The sequence below is a fragment of the Bacillus rossius genome, chromosome 11 (assembly GCF_032445375.1).
Source record: "Bacillus rossius redtenbacheri isolate Brsri chromosome 11, Brsri_v3, whole genome shotgun sequence".
NCBI classification, from domain to species: Eukaryota; Metazoa; Arthropoda; class Insecta; order Phasmatodea; family Bacillidae; genus Bacillus; species Bacillus rossius.
The window spans coordinates 59,314,761-59,326,859 of NC_086338.1; positions in this window are offsets into that span (position 1 = coordinate 59,314,761).

Consider the following 12,099-nt stretch of genomic DNA (forward strand, 5'->3'; position numbering starts at 1 on the left):
GTAGCATTACCATTGGGGGATGGTTAATTTGTTGTGTAATTGTAATCGCTTTACCTGTGTGTAATCATCACCACTGCAGAATTTTCAACCAAGGCAGGATGCTCAGGGTACTTATGCTCTACACACCCAGCAGCTAGAAGGTCTACTAAACATAAACATAAATACTTAACTTCACCTTGCATCGCTTATCAGCGAACGTAAGGACATGCAGTGTCAGGTTAGGCTCCATATGGGATAATGGGATAACGGCCATGTCATCCGGTAGCACCATGTACGAGCGTAACATGCTGAATGAAAACAATCTTACCAGACTACCAAAATCTTCATTGGCTATAGAAATAACCACCGCCCAGCTAGTGCCCCTAATGTCTACAGCAGCTAAGAGTGCTCCTGTTAGGTCATCACCTGCCACTTGCTGGCCGCGTGGCGACGTCACGCCCTGAGGAGAAACCTTGTGCCCTGCCGGTGTACTAGCACACAGGACCGTGCTATTTGATAGTTGCTGCCTCGAGTATGACAGCTTATCAATCAGTACAGCAGAAGGCTGAATCATTCTGTGATTGCAAAACAAACCTACAGGATAATGTGTTTTTTTGGCTATTAAATTTTATGATTCAATAAACTTTCCTGTAGCGTCCTGCTGCAATATTTGGTTTCTACCTCTACCAATATTAAAAAAAGGGGGGGTTGTCTGTAAAGTCGGTTTAAGAACGATAATTTTACGTGATAACGTCATAGAAAACATTGATGAAAAATTGCACAACTTTTTAATTTTCAAATATTTATTACAGTTTTTGCAATTTTAATTTAAATAATTTGTTTAATTATAATCACGAACAATTAGTTATAGAAATAACTAGAAATCAAATCAATGTAAATAAATTGTTAATTTGAATTGATGAGATTGGACATATCTACCAATTTTTTTTTTAAAGTTGTTTGAATCTATTGTTGTTTTAGTATTTCCATAATAGTGTTTCAACCTCAAATAAAACTTGTTTTAAGTAATACTGGTAGATAAACCACAGTGTGCCACATTTATTGAAAGACAATGTGCATTAATCATTTTGCTGTTGAAATCCTGTAACAATAATAAATTTATACAACAAAACATTTAACTATATTTATTTAGTCAATGTTTACATTCCAGTACACATAAAGGTAGAATGTATGAAAAAGAATTACAGTGAGTTACATATAAAAGTTATTTTCATATTTCGAAAGACAGTGTAAAGAAACAATCATCAGTTAGCAACTACGAACTACACTTGGTGGAAAATGGACAGACCACTCATTTAGTCTTCATAGTACAAAATATTTTTTTTTTTAACTTCAAAGCAACACTTGTAGGGATGTGTTCTTTCCAGCATTGCATTGTCATAATTATTTACTTCTTATAGTAAGTTATTACATTAAGCACTTGATTTATACCAGGATCCTTATTATAGTATATATTTTTCCAAAATAATTGTTGTCATTGTTCTTACAGAACTATGTATATTATATTTAAAAGGCCACCAATGTTAATATGAAACTATATACATAAAATATAAACAACTCAGAAATATTCCAATATAGTCTACTGGGTAAGGTCATGTCCATTACACATAAATTAATAATTCATTACTTCAATATTGCATTCCATAAATACATAAAATATAAAGGTTCAAAATTATAACTGAATGTTCAGAATAACTGAATTAATGCTTTCACCATATGTCGAAAACAAAGAAATTTCCTGACATGCCTTTTTATTTGATTGGTGCGGTATTAAAAGAGCACATAAATATTTATTTTTAAAATTATATCAATATTTATTGTGCTCTATGTTTTTAATAGTTGATAGATATCTAACTTTGTAAAAAACATATTCCAACCAATAAATTTTTTGATAGTTTATGAAGACTTGGACAAGAATTCAGGACATTGCATGTAAAGGTTTATCTTTAAATAAATGACACATGTTTATTGATTGTAGGACGTAGAACTCTTGTACCTCAGACCTACAATTCACATCAAAAATATAATTTTAGAATGTTTTCATTTTTGTATCTTTCTACTATCGTCTCCATGTGCAATTAAATTGAAGTATTGTGGTAAAAATTGATTTTATTTGTAACTTTGAATAGATAAAAAAATCCATAAGTAAATGTAATAACTAAGATTAAAGTATATATGTCTAAACACATACTATCACAATTTGTGATTTACAACAATATTAAAATAATGGAATAAAAACTTTCTGGACCAACACTAGAATAGAATGTTAAATATAACAGTAAATATTAATAAGCGATTACTTTTATAAAAATTAAAGCAATATTTTTTTGATAAAATACCGTTATCTACAGCAGCGCTTCCCAATTTTTTTCGGCCAGGGAACACTATGATCGACTTTTCTTTTTTATTTTGGGCAGAAACCTTACTCCTTCAAAGAAAGTTATTCGACATTGATTGAGCCTGCTTCATGTGACACTCGCCCTGACTCGCGGAACCCCAGGGTTCTGCGGAACACCTTTAGGGAACCGCTGGTCTACAGTCTAGTTTGTATTATTGAAAATTTATTTAGCTTAATTATTCATTAAAGACATTATTCACAATGAAATTAAGAAAATGTAATACAATTACGTAAAATATAATTATTTTATTAGATGCCTATATTATTTTTTATATAATATTTTTTATTTTTTTCAAAATGTATAACATTGTCTTCAGTCAACCAGTTTCCATTCAATAATATCTACTTCAATTATGGAAAATAATGTTCATACTTAAAATCAATTGTAATTCAACCACAATTTGGCAATGTTTGAAATTTTCAAATTAATTTTTACAAAAATAAGAAAAATAAATAAATTTTTATGGTGTCAAATATATTGAACATTTATTTAAAATGAAACGTACAAAAATACACATTAATTACTTAGTGCCCATAACCTTTTTATATTATTTTATCTCAAAATATTAAATATGTGTATATATATATATATATATATATATATATATATATATATATATATATATATATATATATATACACACAATATTAATTTAGAGATGCACATTAGGTAACACAAATGAAGCAAATATTTTAGTTAGCCTTTAACAAGGTTCAGCACTAAAACTGTTAAAATTATTTAAGTTAATCAATTGACTCAGTCTTATTTACAAAGAATGGACCTTACTTGCCAAAATAATTGAATATATTTTAGCAAGTTTATTGAAATTATGCCCTTCTAGCAAATATTGCTGACTTTTACAGTAAATAAAAATTCTTTTTTAGTGAATAAACTGTTTTAATGTGGCTTAAATTAAGCCTGAATATATGTAGAAGAAGTATATCTGAACACAGGCAACTTTGTAAAAATTGGTATTTTAAGAAAACTGAAGTAATAATAAACTGAGACTTATTTTACAACAGACTGAAGTTCTAAAGAAATAATTACAACTTTGTGAACAAAAACAGTGGAAAATGAAAATGATTTTGCCCTAATTAAATAAATTTTAATTATTTTCCTGTGTATTAAAAAAAAAGTTAAAAAAAAGAAATAGGTATTTTAAGCGTAATAAAGATTTTGTTTCTGGTTGTACATACTAGAGTGAAACTCTAAATTTCAAGCATATTAAAAAATATTTTTACACTTAATAATAAAAATAAAAAATTATATAGTACTAATCAACATATCCATGGTTTTTAAAGTATTATTTACATAAAGATGGTATTTTACGAAATATTAATCAATGATTACGAATTAATAAAAAACTAATATACTGTGAAACTGTTAGTTAACTGTGCTAAGGATAAAAAAACTTGGTACAAATTGATTTCTAAAAAATCTCAATTTACTTACAGTGACATCAATCAGAAAAAAATTTATATAACACTATAAACACTTAAACACTGTCATCTCATGTTAATTTTATTAAATATATAAAGTATAATAATCTGATTATTTTTTCCATCATAGAAGTCATAGCAGAATCAGGGTTAGCATGGTCACAGCTAGTTCAAGGCACTGAATCATTGCGAGTGCCAGCCTATCAGGAGAGGTTATTTACATTGTGAAAAAGATTTAAAGTGAACTGAAATGAGTCACACATGATATTCAAAAATAAAAAGTCTAATTTTATTACAACTTTTTTTTTTTTGGCCTGAACATACATGCAGTAAATATTATTTCAGGATTTTTGTAAACTCTCTTTTATTATCTATTTTGACAGCAAAATCAAATGTTTCCAAACAATACAAATATGCCAGTAGATTCTCGTAAGATGTAAATCATCATGAAAAAATTAAATACTTAATGATACTGTAATAAAGAACACAAATTGAGAAGTTATAAGTCGCAAAAGCATGATTTTAATAAATTTGAAGAAAAAAATTTATTTGGTAATCTAATTTGTCTTTGATTTTCTGAGTTGTTCGCAAAGTTGTTACAAATTATTCCGTCTACTGACATTTATTTGATAGAAGTCTTTAGTTTCTGCAATAGTCCCTAGCATGTAAAAAAAATTAAACAGGCCTCTTTTGCTACCAAAATGAAATAATTTAACTTCTGTTAATGGTAAAGCAAAACCAATGTACTATGAAAAAAGTTTTATATTATGTTTTACATATATGAATACAGTGAGAAAAATTTTCTCTAATTCAGGACACCTAGTTTTGGTGTTAAGCTTTAAAAGTTTTCTGATATTTTTAAGTCCACTTTTGTTCCAGAAAATTCATCTCCAAGCTGAAATAAGTAATCATTCATTATTTAAGTTAACAAGTAGGACTACGAAGCAAAATATGTTTGCAAAATTTGATGTTCCTTATAAACGTATAAGTTAAGAAAATCTATTTTACTCGTAAATATTTCACTATATATTTCAAGCATAAGAATAAGTGAATATGAAATGCACATATTTATTCTGGTCCCTTTTGAAATGAGTTTGACTAACAGACCAGCAGAGGCACTGCACCAGAAACATGCTTCGATTCTATAAAAGACACATGAAATACTTAAATTTACAGTAAGAAAAACAATAAATTGTTTGCATTAAAAATGCTATAGGAAAACGTACAAATTACATTGGTTACAAATTATAACATATATTTTAAAGAAATATAACATGTTTAATTTTAAAGCATAAAGTCACAGAAGAAAGATTTTTACTATACCATTAAGATTATATTACATGATTTTAATTAATTTGTGCCCTAGAACCATACTGTATTTTTAATATTTAGAGTTTCTATGTATATGCAATGGTAAACAGGATGTTTAAATAGCTGTATGATGATTAATTTGTTTTCAAAAAATGCACACCAGGATGTCGTCACACAAAAAGAAATGTGAACTACTTTAGCAATAAATGCCCTTTTTTTTTTATTTATTTATTTAGGTAATACTTTTGTCAGAACCTTATGCATGAAAGGTTAGTGAGGGATGTCTAACAATGTAACTAATCATGAAAACAACCATGTCCAATATAGGACTTGAATCTTTGACTGTAGATTCTAAAGTCAAGTATGCAAAACACTGTACCACCAAGTCCAGCATAAATTATGAGATTTACATTATCAGCATACTTTTTTTATGGCAATGAAAAAGCAGAAAAATGCATTTCATAAGCACAAATACTAGGGAAAAGGGCATATCCAGTTTAAAATGGAAGGAGGGAGCTGGGTACATTTGTAATAATTTGACCTCTTTCAGATGACCATGGTGCCACACAATAATGAACAATAACGTAAAGGAGAACGTCATTTATTAAACAAAATTGAGCATTAGTTTGCGAGGATCAGTTATAGACTTGCACCTTTCTCCTTCTTTGTGAACTAGTTAGTTGTAAGGCGCCTAGGGTGCATTTTGAAAAATTATGACTATAACTAACACTTTAATATACAAAAAAATTATTTACTAACAAAAATTAAATTTCTTTTGATTTTGTGCAAATTAAAATTATTTGTGAAACATGCTTTGGATTTGATTCAATATTTACCGGGATGGCAACCATATTGGCAGTGCGATTGTATGAATGTGCTCATTCGAATAGAGTTTGCAGCAACATTAGCATGCTACAATTAAAATGTGCCCTAACATCTATTCGCGATCAATTTAATCCTATTATTAGCGCTGGAAAATTGACACAGCAGTGGTTGGTAGGTTCATATTTGCAAGTGGAGGCCAACCATTTGAATTATATTAAAAAGAACCAACAACCAATATGTTACAAATTTTTTCAAAAATGTGTTGTTTAAATATTTTTCAACTTCTGAAAAAAAAAGAGTGTGGGGGGTAGGATGAGTTGCAGTTGCACAATGCCCCCCCTTCCCCTTTCCACTTTCACATGGCAAGTTAAAAAAAAAAATTATTTTAAAATTACATTACATGTTTTGAGAAACAATCCCATAATGCTGGTTCAATTAAATCTAATTAAAAGTTAAGATTTCAGCCAAAGTGATTTTTATTTGCCTTAAACCCATGAAAATATTATTTGTGTTTAGGTGGTGTTTCACAACAATTCATTATTAATACATATACCCTCACAATGATGCACGAAGCTACTAGGCAACAATGTTTGTTGCACAAGTGTCCTTATTTGTTGGTATATTCTTAGCTCACAGAGTAGCATGATTATAAGTATATTTGGATACAATGTTGCAAAGTTTCTTTCTTTGTACCTACTCAATATAAAGTATTAATTTTATCAAAAAATATATAGCTAGATTTGCTTCAGGTAAACAATTAATTGAATGTTTTATAACTGGAAAATTATTGAAATAATATTAAAGTATTTATGAGTTATATTTTATAAAATATAAGCTAGTCTTCAGAGTAGGATTTCAGATAAAATACAAAGAATAATAGACATTCTTTTTAAGATAATTTTTATTGTAGAAGAAACAACATTGCTTGCATTTTTTGTTTGGTTTCTTTATCATACAGGTACCTATACCAAGTAATTAGTTCTAGCATATCAGACGTCATTAAATATTGAAAGTTTTAAAACAACATTCTGTAGACGTACAATATATTAAGGCTTCCTAAATTGTCAAACCAAAGAAAGGTGTTAGAAAATTATATTTTTAGCAGTGTATGTAGAAATGAAATTTTTTCACTGCACACAATTTCTAAACTATTAATTTATTAAGACTATTAACTGTAAAATATTATAATTCTAATAACAATACGGATATGGACAAATAACGCATTTGGCAGTTGAGCGTACGGATAATTTGTGAAACATTTCATTGGTCTTATTCCATGCATGTAAAAAAATTCAAATTTTTTTAGCATAGATGTGTGGGGTAAAGTAAAAATATTTTCAAATAGAACATGACAGCATTTCATATTTTTTTTTTATGTGTAAATATCTTAGCTTTCGTTATACTGCATTTGGAAGGAGTGATTACGTGATTTGAATGGAAGTTGATTGGAACGGAAATGTGTAAACACTGTGCAGCCATTTGTGGAAGTCTGAAAAATCTCAAAAAAAGGCTGACCCACGCGAGCATCCATATAGTATATGGCTTATGTGAACATTGCAGATTTTACACTGCGCAAATAAAACTTTATAATAAAAAAACTTTATAAAAATATGTTAAAATGCTGGCGTTACAATTTTTACAATCCTTAGTTAACATTGAAATGTGGAGATAGTGCAGCATTCATCGTACTGTACACAAATTGTTAGCCTACATATATTTTCAATGCCATGTTGCATTTCATGAATTCATTTATACTGGTATATCTTAAATACTGTTTGCAGCTCAATAATGTAAAGGTGGTTTGTTGGAAGTATTTACAGACTAATTTACGTCATTTAAGCAAAAACAAATATACATACAATATTCATTTTAATCAGGTCAGTTTGTAAAATCTGTAAACCTTGATAGCTGTTGTATGAGTGTTGTGTATGTTAGTTTCTGTTTATTATGCGGTTAAAAATGTCATGTTGACAATAATAAAATAATTTTTTTTTTGCATTGCGTCTGTTATGCTATTTTCCAGCATTATAAAAAAAATCATATAAAAATAAATGCTTCCATTTAAATAAATTGCAAGCTTAGAACAAACTTGCATATAATTCCTACTCCAAGTTGTGTTTGACTTTGGAAATGTTGCATTGCCTTTCAATTGAATTTATTGAATAGTTTACGTTATTGACAAAAACATCTTCTTATGTATGACACACACCCTGTTGCATGATTATTGAGCAATGAAAGAAGATACCTATCTCTTTTCAACAGTGAGTGTATATTTAGTGAATATGTAAGGCAACTCCAAAAAAAATTGTAGTACGTGTATTTTATGAGTTGAAATTCTCATGTGTGTGTGTGTGTGTATATATATACTATATAAATATATAAATATATATATATAAAATTAAAAGGAATGCAATATTATAATGACTCAAGTAGTTAGGTTTCAGGAAATAAATAACACAAATATTGAACAACACATATTTTAGATTGATGCAATACAGTTTTTTCAAAGTTTTTCAGTAGGGCACAGTTTTTAATAATTTAGCAGTTAGATGCCAATGGTTTTTTAACATTGCACATGTTCGCAAGAACATATTTTTAAAAGCTTTGGAGCTACATGACCAACGGTTAGATTTCTTATATTTAAATATGACCCTGAAAATAAAGAAATTTTAGAAAAAAAACTTTTCTAATTAGTGGAATTGTTTTATCAAATGGTGTGTCAGTCTGCACAAGCACTTTGAACTATGCACAATTATTATACTTCATATTATAGTCGTATTGAGAAACACTATGTAATCGTCCACTTAAAAGTATTAAAATAAACTCAAACAGCAAGAACATTTTGTTAAAACAGGGTTATATAAATGAAAAATAAAAATAATAGCTAGACAGCTGCTTAAATGAGATGGAACATTCTTCTAAATCCTTGTAAAGTATATACATAAATATATTGGTTTGAAATTATATTGCTTTTAGTAATAAATTTGTGGTAGTAAACTTTATATATATTAAAAACAAATACAGTGTGGAGTAAGGCTACTGAGTAAAATGGCTAGAAATATTTTATTTTCACCCTATTAAATATAATTTTTACATTATATATATGCATATATATACATATATAAAAAAAGATTTTGCAAATAATTTCTCAATCATAATTTTCCAATACATCTCTATAAATTAGACTTCACAAGTAAAGATAAACACATTAATAAGTTATTGATTTTGTACATAGTGATTAATTTTTCTCAAAAGCAAAACTTTTTTTTTATATATTTTAATTGTGATTCCTCTTTCTCCTGGTGAGTTTACAGCTGAAGTAAGATAAAGAACACAATTAGTGCGTTTTTCATATGCTGAAATATTTGGTGCTTTGAACATATCTAAATCAAATAAAAGTTGGTGAAGTGGAAATGGTTTAAATATATTGTATTTGAATGAAAATAAGATTTTAAAACACACCTATAAATATAAATACTTCGAGCTGAAGCCTAATTTTTTTATTTGTTGAAAATATACTGTTGAACTTAGCGATAAAATTAACTAAGAAACATAATTTTTAATACTTTGAGTCACTTAAACATAGACCACAAATTTTTATTCAATTAATGTTTGCAACAAGTATAATGAGAAGTTTAAAAATTTTCAAAAATAATGTGGCTAAATATATATGAGTACCTACTTATTATGTTAGGTAAAAATAGAGTAGTTACTTAACAGAAATGGAATAGTTAGTAAACGGAAATAAAGAATAACAATTATATAAATAAGATGATAACTTTATAAATAATTAGATGAACGTAAAAAATAAATCCTTTTTCTACAAATAATCATTTTTGTATTTTAGTACTTAATTATGATTTGGGCAATGCACATGAAAATGTAGTTTTTGTTATTTGAGTGAGGATTCATTATTAAAACTTAATAATTTACTGGGAGAAAAACTTAATATAGGTAGTATAGAAAACAGATCATATAAATAATAAATTTTTTATGGAAGGCAAATGCAGATAATATTAACATTAAATAATTTCACCTTTTGTACCTACAATATGTTATTTCCCATTCTATATTTAGTTGCCCGAAGGAAGACTGATTACTCATTGTTGAAAAGAGTATGAAATACAAAATGTGATATCTATTCTATCTGATAGTGAGTAACATTAAAATTTAATTTATTATTACCTCTGTACATGATTAATGGTGTTGCTCCATGCTTTTCTTCGCAAGTTTTTTTTTTAAAATGAAAAAAACAGCGAGTTTCATGAGCTATTAACAATGCAGCAACGTAAATTTAGTTTTCCACCAAGTCGAGTGCTATAACACTGTTAGTTCGCGCACAGTACAGCAAACGAATCTGTTCTGAACAAGTCCACAAAAAGAACTTTTTCGCAGAGATGTCAATGCACCTACCACGACTGCTGCCCCCTACGGAAGAGCAGCTACCACGACTGCTGCCCCCTACGGAAGAGCAGCTACCACGACTGCTGCCCCCTACGGAAGAGCAGCTACCACGACTGCTGCCCCCTACGGAAGAGCAGCTACCACGACTGCTGCCCCCTACGGAAGAGCAGCTACGACTGCTGCCCCCTACGGAAGAGCAGCTACCACGACTGCTGCCCCCTACGGAAGAGCAGCTACCCGTTACTTCATGGATGATGTGATGGAACCTCAGCCATGAAAGACCCGCCAAGTTGATAAGCTGTTGTCCTTGGCATTTTGTAAGTTTTGGAGTAGGTTCATGAGGAATGCATCTCAACACCATCGCACATTATCATCACCAGCCTGCCACATAAAATAAAGCAGTATAAGAACCTGTTACCCCTTGTATGAGATCTCAAACATGGGCTCGTCTAGGTGTTATGATGACAAGAGCCAGTGCTTTATAGCTATAACATGGCCAGATTACTGAGTAGGATATCCTGGACGCTCAAAGAAAAGAAACAATGCAGTCCACGTTTCAGATCTCAAACATGGGTGACAATGTCAGGCTGCTGAACCTGCCCTTAGTGCCTTGTGGCTGTTTGACAAATATTTAAAAATCAATGGTCCATGGTGATGACAGAGATATTGCTTGCAGTTGTCACAGATACACAGCTCAAAGATGGTCAACATATCACGTAGGTGATCAAGTGGTGAAATGGACCGTCCATGTATCATTGTTGTTATGTCACTACAGGTCCTGCACATGTTTAAACATATTTGTTACAATATCACAGTTGCGGCACACTTAGAGTCACACAAACTTCACGTCTGATTGTCAACATGCTCCTCCACATGTTGTCTCGACACAGCTTGTTCACACATGGTACCCAAGGTACCTCAAGCAGACTGTCCTCAGTAGCTTCCGGTGATTTCGCACATAACTGTCCATTAGGAAACTCAGATGACCAGAGTTAGCTGTCAACGGTGCTGTGAGCCATTAGAACCACTTCCAAAAGCATTTTTCAACCCCATTCCTCATCCCCTTTTACGTGATTTTTTGGCTCTTTATATCTTTCATAATCAAGTTTCAACTGTCATTGGAACCAAATATCATGAAGTGTTCACTTCCTACGGAGTATTTTTTGACGGTGTCAGCAGTGCTGTGGCTTGCATTTTACAGTTAAATATGCACCTGTAATCATCTAAAAATTTTCTTCAATGGGGAACTGGACTGATGTGTGTCTCCCTGCAAAACCGAATGCCCGTAGGAAGGTTATATTCTCCCAACACCCAATTTTGACCATCAGTTTTGACAATCCTTTGGGCAGACTTGGCTGTCACAGTGAGATTTTGATTGTTTTCCAACTTTGATCAAGAAGTTGTATTTTGAAAGGTTAGAGCACTTACAGCCTACATCTGTCATTTGAATTAGCTAAAATCTTGTTTGTTCTTTCCTGAATTAGGTTTCTCAATGTTTTTTTTTCTTATTAACCTTTGAATAGACTTGGCTTGATCACAGCAAGCCTTCTGGTTCTTGCTTCGAATTTAAAAAAAAAAAACAAGCTGTGAAGTTACAGGATCATAGCGTATAGCTGTCATTTGGAATCCTCACTTCTGTTGAATTTTTTTCATCTGTCTATTTTTCACTCTGTCGGTGCTGTGATAACCCTTCAAACACTTCATGTGGCTATGAACACAGC